Source organism: Cnephaeus nilssonii, assembly GCF_951640355.1.
Source record: "Cnephaeus nilssonii genome assembly, chromosome: 23".
In the NCBI taxonomy this organism is placed as follows: Eukaryota; Metazoa; Chordata; class Mammalia; order Chiroptera; family Vespertilionidae; genus Cnephaeus; species Cnephaeus nilssonii.
In genome coordinates, this window is record NC_137094.1 from 15,207,052 (window position 1) to 15,215,402 (window position 8,351).

Genomic DNA, 8,351 nt, shown 5'->3' on the forward strand with positions numbered 1-8,351 from the left:
TCTCCCTTCCTCTCTGAAATCAATAAAAATATATTTTAAAAAAAAGAAAAAAAAAAGAAGACTTTCTTTGCCAACAGCAGGGAAAAAATGTCCAGTTTCCTCCTGGCCTGGTTCTGTTTTATTTTTTTTTCTTCTTCTTTTTTTTTTTAGCTCTTGTTTTAACACCTACTTCATGAGGGAAGTCAGGATCTTATGTGAAAGAGAAGATTGTGTCAGCGTGTCTCTAGCGCCCTGTATGCAAATGAGCCAGGAAAGTCTTCTGCAGGCCGCCACTGGGGGGTGAAAGGTCACCCCTCCCGGCCAACCGTTATTTGGATTAAAATACGCAGGGCCCAGGGGCTGCAGGAAATGCGCTGCGGTCACCTTCAGGCGTGTGTGGAAGTTCCCAATCGGGAATTCAAAGAACTCGCTGTTGGATGAAAAAGTGAACCGGATTCCTCTCCCGTGTTGCCTCACTTCCTTGGTGGTCCCTGGCTGATACCACTACAGATATCTTCCCCTCCCCCCGCCCGTACCCCCATTCTCTCAGCCCCTACCCCCCCCCCCGCCCCCCAGGTCTTCATTACCCTATTGCCTGTACCCATGTGCCTATAAGTATACTAGAGGCCTGGTGCACAAATTCGTGCACAGGTGGGGTCCGGCTGGCCTGCCCCGATGGGGGCCGATTGGGGTCGGGCTGGTGGGGGGGTCAGGTAAGAGGGGGAGAGGGGACGTGGGAGGTTGGCCGGCCAGCCCCGCCCCTGATTGGGCCAGTTGGCCGGCTGCAGGGGGCATCATAGCCACCAGTTGTTCTGGTCATCCTGGTGTTCCATTCGCTGGCTTTTTATATATGTAGATTAGTTCTTTGGTTTCTCTCTTCTCGTCCCCCCATCCCCACATGGAGGCATGTCACTCTGTTCCACGCCTCCCAGCCTCTGGTCTTAATTCTGTCAGTCAATCCGAGACGCTTGTCGAATGGCATCTAAAAGGCCACAGGGTCCTGGTCCTACAAGGGATGGCATCGTGTGGTGACCGCAAGGCTGCTGCAGGCCGAGAGCCGACCCCCTGCCCGCTCTCTGCCGCACCCACCTGACCCCTCTCCCGGGTCTGCCCATTTCTCTCCTCCAAGGACTGGAAGGTGACAGCTTCGCTTTAGCCAATGAAACCAAGAAAGCTGTTGGGAAAGTCGGAAATGCCCTCCCGGCCGGCATGGCTCGGCGGTCGGAACCAGGAGGTCACGGTTCGATTCCCGGTCAAGGGCACATGCCCGGGTTGCAGGCTCGATCCCCGGTGGGGGGGGGGCGTGCAGGAGGCAGCCGATCCATGATTCTCTCTCATCATGGATGTTTCCTCTCTGAAATCAATAAACATATATTTTTTTAAAAAAGCAATGCCTCCTGCTGCCGGTGACCTGGTATGAGGTGGACAGAAGAGCCGGTGAGCGCCTGGCCCGTTCGCTCTGCCCACGGGCGTGGCCGTGACCTTGCGCCACAAGCACCAGGGGCCGGGGGAGCCGCTCCGTGGAGGGCGGTCGGGCGGGCAGTGGTTTCCTGGCTCGTCCGTGGCCGTTGCTCGGCGGCGATGACTCATGTCTTTGGAGAGGGGAGCTGTGCCCGAACAGGGAAGTGAGAGAGGACCCTGCCCCGGGCCAGGCGGGGGGCGGGGGGGGCAGGCTGTCACCAGATGTGAGCTCTGCTGTGGAACATGCGGGGGGAGGGGGGCGCGGGGAGCGGCGGTGGGGGGCCCTGCTGGCTCCGCCTCGGGCACCAGCGTTTCCGAGGGCGGTCACTTGGTCACTCCGCTGCCCCCTGGAAGCGCGGGTGCTGGCCGGGCGGCCGCAGGCGGGAGGAAGTGGCCGGTGACTCAGTGAGCGGCGGCTTCCTCTCTGACTCAGGACCGGATCGCTTCTTGCAGGGGTGCCAGGGGCCCGTGCGGCCGCAGCGGGAGGCTTTGAACTTGGAGGCTCTGCCCCCCATGATGACTGGCCCCCCCTTCGGCCCTTTCCGGGGAGCGAGGCGAGGAGCTGGGTTCCTGGCCCCCCTGCGGGCTGGGTGAGTCCCTCTGACGTGAGGCCGCCCCGTGGCCTCAGCCGTGGGACCAGCGACATGGGAGCTCACCTTGGGGGCTCCCTGGTATTGGGGAGTCATATATGTTAAAAAAAAATAGGTTGTTATTGATTTCGGAGAGGAAGGGAGAAGGAGAGAGAGAAACATCCACGATGAGAGAGAATCATGGACCGGCTGCCCCCTGCACGCCCCACATTGGGGATCGAACCCGCAACATGGGCATGTGGCCTGATCAGGAGTCGAACCGGTGACCTCCTGGTTCATAGGTCGATGCTCAACCACTGAGCCACGCCGGCCGGGCTGGGAGTCACATCTGGGGGAGTGGCTGGGCCTGAGGGCTGAGCCTGGGCAGGTGTGAGATGGTGGAGCCCAGCTGAGGCGGCTCCCCGAGTGCATGTGTCCACTCAGCCGAGGAGACGACAGGAGGGCCCGTGTGCAGCGGCCGCCCCCCCACTCACCCCGTCCTGCCCCGGCCCCATGAGGGTCCAGACTCTGAGCTTGCCCAGGGCCTGCGGTCAGGGCGCTGCCTCCATGGCGGCCACCTGATCCCTGTTCTAAGAAACACCGCCTCCTCCAGGTGACGGCCTCTGCCCTTGCGGACACAATCGGAAAGGCATGGACTTGACAGAGACGTTGAAACCCTCTCCGAGTGATGGCAGGGGTCTGCATGCCCTGCCCCGATGACCCGGATGCCGGTCTCTTCTTCCAGGTCGTTTCTGTCCCTCCGTCCCCTCCCGTGTCCGCGGCCAGCGCCGAGGCCAGCTGGTCAGCTCCGGCAGGACGGCGCAGGCGGCGTCAGGGTTTTCAGTGAGACGCTGTTATTAGCCACAGGCCCCAGACGTGCAACTCAGACCGGTTGGGGCTCCCCAGAGGGGCCGTGTGACCACGGCGAGGGGGCGGGGCCTGAGGGCACCTGCCGCTGGGACCCGGCTCTGCCTGGGGCTCTCACACTTCTCACAGCGTCGTCCGCCAACTGCTGAGTTTATTTTATTTTATTTTATTATTATTTTTTAAAAAATGTATATTTTATTGATTTTTTCTAGAGAGGAAGGGAGAGGGATAGAGAGTTAGAAACATCGATGAGAGAGAAACATCGATCAGCTGCCTCTTGCACACCCCCTACTGGGGATGTGCCCGCAACCAAGGTACATGCCCTTGACCGGAATCGAACCTGGGACCCTTGAGTCCGCAGGCCGACGCTCTATCCACTGAGCCAAACCGGTTTCGGCTATTTTATTTTTTAATTTTAATTTATTTTATTTATTTCAGAGAGGAAAGGAGAGGGAGAGAGAGATAGAAAGTTCAGTGGTGAGAGAGAATCATGGATCGGCTGCCTCCTGCACGCCCCACACTGAGCCCGCCCTTGACCGGAATTGAACCCGGGACCCTTTAGTCCGTAGCTGAGGCTCTATTCACTGAGTCAAACTGGGTAGGTCTTTCTTTTCTTTTTTTTCTTCCTCCCTCCCACCCTCCCTCCCTCCCTCCTTCCCTTCCTTCCTTCCTTCCTTCCTCCCTTCCTTCCTTGTTAATTCTCACCCAAGGATATATCTTCCATTGATTTTTTTAGAGAGAGAGGAAGGGAGGGAGGAGGGGGAGAGACAGAGAGAGAGAAACGTCGATGTGCGAGAGACACATCGATGGGTTGCCTCCTGCACGTGTCCAGACTGGGGCCCAGGGATCGAGCCTGCAACCGAGGTACGTGCCCTTGGCCGGAATCCAACCTGGGACCCTTCAGTCTGCAGGCCGGCGCTCTAACCATTGACCCACACCTGCTGGGGCCCAACGCTGAGGTTAGTGTCCTGGATCGGCCTCTGAGCCCGGTAGGGGACACGGTGGCAGGTTCCACGGTTTGCACACCTCACCGCCTCCCTGCCGGGGGGGGGGGGGGAGGGGGGGACGCAGAGTGGGAGTCCCCGGGGCTGGGTGGCCGTCACGGCTCGGTCACTGTGGCCGGGGGGGATCTCTGAGCCGACAGCTCACCTCTGGACCCTGTGATTGGTGCAGGGAGGGAGGCTTTTCCTGAACATGGGGCTCCCGTCCTGGGCAGACGGACATCAGCCCACCACTCGGGGCTCACAGCTCTGGACGCCCAGGCTGAGCCTCCGATCCGCCTCCCCTGGGCCCTTGATGGGGGGCACAGCCTGGGGAGCAGGCTCCTCGGTCCTGGAGCCCAGGGCTTGGCACTCCATAGAGGATGGGGGGTTCTCAGCTGCATTTGCGGGGGGACACACGTCGGGGCCGCCGCTGCGGGTGACTTTCTGAACAACAGCCGGGGAGGACGCAAGCCGCCAGGGAAGGAAGGAGAAAGGAGCCCTTCTCAGAAGCACGGCAAAACCGAAACCGAAGGAAAACCCCACGAAAATCCCTCCCGGGGCACAGGAAACGCCGCGGACGCTCTGAGCCGCACGCTGGAGGGTCGAGGCCGGGCCGCCCGAGCCCGCTGTGTTTGGGCCGAGGGAGGCCACGCCGGGACCCAGCCCGAGGGAGGCCCGCGGGGTGTGGACGCCTGAGTCCGTGCATCTGCTGTTCAATCCACAGCTGACCGGGGTTCTCGGGGCGCCGGGGAGACAGGACGGGAACTGGTTCAAAGGGCGCGCACCCCACGGGGGTCAGATGACTGTCAGCCGGCCGGGGCCTCTTGAGTGGCAGTGGGAGGAACTCTGACCTCTGTGCCGTCCCCAAAATGCCCGTTTGGAAGCCTCTTTGAAGACGGGTGAGGCAAACACTCCCCTAAGAAGAACGGACGGACGGAGGGGCAGCGGGCCGGCCTGCAGAGAGCCCGCCGCGACGCGGACAGGAAGCTGACCGGCCTCCGTCCCCGTCTCCGTCCCTCTCCGCCGCTCCCTTGCCTCTGGCCCCAGCTTCGGGCTCAGGGAGTGTCTTCAGGGGGCGGCCTTGAGGGTGTGGACACTTTCACTCCCGTTTCATGGGTGTCTGTCACCATGGCCCGGGGACGGAGCCTCACCCGCTCCCCACACAGCAGCTGGCCGTGGCCTGTGGCAGCGGCTCTCCGGGCCAGGCCTGGGGGTGCTCGGGGGCACGCCAGCTGGTGTGTGACCCTCAGCGGAGGGTGTCTCCTGGGCACCCCCAGGAGCCGCAGGGTGAGCATACACGAAAGTCTGCTTTTCGTGGGGGGGCGGCGGGGGGAAGGTGAGGGGGTCCCCCTGTTTGGCCAACATGACAAGGTGGACCAGGTGCCCCTGGGAAGGAACAGTGGCCTTTTGCCACGACAGTCCCCTAAAGACCCCTGAGACGCTGTTGCAGAGGGAGGCGTGGTCGCTTGTCCGGCCCTCGGGGATCCAGGACCAGCTCCAATGTTTGTCCATCGATTCACTCATCACTGATCCATCCACGTACCTCTTCCCTGGGGCTGGGCCTGCCACGGAGTCACTCAGTCACAGTGAGACTGTCTTCTTAGCTTTTTATTTTATTTTTTAAAATACATTTTATTGATTTTTTATAGAGAGGAAGGGAGAGAGAGTTAGAAATATTGATGAGAGAGAAACATCGATCAGCTGCCTCCTGCACACCCCCCACTGGGGATGTGCCCGCAACCAAGGTACATGCCCTGACTGGGATCGAACCTGGGACCCTTCAGTCCACAGGTGGACGCTCTATCCACTGAGCCAAACCAGCCAGGGCTCTTCTTAGCTTTTTAAAAATATATATATATTTTTATTGATTTCAGAGAGGAAGGGAGAGGGAGAGAGAGATAGACACATCCATGATGAGAGAGAATCATGGACCGGCTGCCTCCTGCAGGCCCCCCTACTGGGGATCGAGCCTGCAACCCGGGCATGTGCCCTTGATGGGAATCGAACCGTGACCTCCTGGTTCATAGGTCGACGCTCAACCATGGAGCCATGCCGGCCGGGCCAGCGCTGTGTTTGTAAGCTGGCAGATAAGAAAAGGCAGCGCTCTCTGCTTCCAAGCTCATGCCTTCTCCCCACATGCTTTGAGATTTCATACATGGCGTTGACCAGGCGTGTTTTCCAATGACCCCATGACTTCCAGCCGCTCCAGCCAATGCGGACGGAGCCGTGACGATACCGGGCTTCACGGGGCATGACCCAGCCCTGGAGACGTTGACCTGCGTGGCCGTTGCTAAGTGCCTGCCTCAGCCAACATTGATGGCCAGGAACCATCCCAAACTCCCAGGCCATGAGCGTGCAGGTAACACGTATGAATACGACCCGCGATCAGGCCAGGTTGTCCTCTGTGGAGATGCAGCCACTGATAAACATTGCCCCTTATCCCCCCTCCCCTCCCCCCAGTGGCTCACATGCTTGTGTGTGACTCACAGTTGGTGTGTGACGGGCCCGATTAGGCCGGGAACGTTTGGTCTGCTGCAACGGATCGAGCCACAGGCCACGCCAGGCTCCAGGTTCCTGGCTTCACAAGCGTGGCTTTGCCAAGAAGGAAACGCTCAAAAGCGGTCTCCGTCCCTAAGAGACTGAGGCAGGCATGGGGGGTACGGGGCGAACAGGGCTTCTCCCCACGCGGAGCCCATGTCTTCGCACCGGCTTGTCCCGTGGGCACGTGGATGCTCCAGCTCCCCGCGGGCCCTGTGCCCCACGAGGGGCAGCCCTCCACTCAAATCAACACTGCTGGGCCCGGGCCGGTGTGGCTCAGTGGACAGAGCGTCGGCCTGCGGACTGAAGGGTCCCGGGTTCGATTCCGGTCAAGGGCACCTGCGCGGTTGTGGCTCGATCCCCAGTGGGGGGCGTGCAGGAGGCAGCGGATCCATGATTCCCTCTCATCATGGATGTTTCTCTCTCTCCCTCTCCCTTCCTCTCTGAAATCAATAAAAATATTTAAAAAAGAATCAGAGGGGCGGGCTACAAATTCTTTTTAAATATGTTTGTATTGCCCTGACCGGTGTGGCTCAGTGGATGGAGCGTCGGCCTGCAGACTGAAGGGTCCCGGGTTCGATTCCGGTCAAGGGCATGTACCTTGGTTGTGGGCACGTCCCCAGTAGGGAGTGTGCAGGAGGCAGCTGATGGATGTTTCTCTCTCATCGATGTTTCTAACTCTCTATCCCTCTCCTTTCCTCTCTGTAAAAAAATCAATAAAATATATTTTAAAAAATAAAAATAAATATGTTTGTATTGGTCGGGGTGCGTGCGGGAGGCAACTAATCCATGTGTCTCTCTCCAATCGATGTTTCTCTCTGTCTTCCCCTCTCTCTTCCACTCTCCCTAAAGGATCAATGGAAGAATACCCTTGGATGTGGATGAGCAGCAACAACAACAGAAACAGCCAGGTGGTGCGTGTTTTAGACACTCGCTGGGCCCGGGTTGGAGATCACCTTTCTGGGTGTCCCGCATGAACACGGGGCGCGGGAGCCACAGGCGGATGCAGGGATGGAGGGCGCCGGTCTGTTTCACTGGAGACAGAGGGGTCTGCGCCCCCAGATGCCAGAGGGGTGCAGCCAGCCCCTCCGCCCCGCCCCCCAAGTCCCATGCAGAGCCGGCTGTGGACTTTCCCACGCACAGCGGCCACGTGTCCCCGACCCCAGCTGCATTTCTGGAAACGGGGGCATTTTCGGAGCCTGTGCTCTGTTTGCAAGACCTGGGGTGCTAGTTCAGAGCTGCCCCGGGGCATCTGCCTCCTGCCGGGGGGAGGGGGAGGCAGGAACCGGCGGGTGTGGGTGGGAGGGAGGGAGGGAGGGGGGCAGGGAGGGGGGGGAGGGGGAGCCACATCCTGCTGAGGTCGCGGCGCCCCCCTCCGGGAGAACAGAGGGGTTCCCGGCCGCCCACTCCCTCCCATTTACTAGAAACCCCGCCGCCAGCGTGGAAACCGGGGGCCCCCAGTCCGTTGTCTTTTGTGCGGTTCTCCGGGGACCCAAAGGGCCGTGGATGGGGGGCAGTTGGAGGCCGCCCGGTTCCCTGAAACAGGGGGTTTCCGTGAGTCATCACAGCCCCGGGGGGCGGGGCGGGAGCTGCAGGCACCTCGCAGCCTCGGGGCCCCAGGGGGCGGGGACAGGCCCCACGTGGCCAGCGGCGCCCCGCCCCGCGCCCCCTCCCCCTCTCCCCTGCGCCCCCAGCACCTCCCGTGTCCACTGCGCCCCCCACCCGCGCCGGTCCCCGCCAGCCCTGCATCCCTGTCCCCCTCCCCCCTGCCCGGCAGCTGGTGTCCCAGAGTCCCCACCCTCGTCCCCTGCGCCCCCACCGCCCACTCGTGTCCACCCGTGACCTCTGCGCCCCCACTGCCCGGCCTGCCGTGATCACCGCGCCCCCACACCCGCACCCCCTGCGCCCCTCCCCACATCGCCCTCCGCCCACTTCCCACCCCGCACCCCGCACC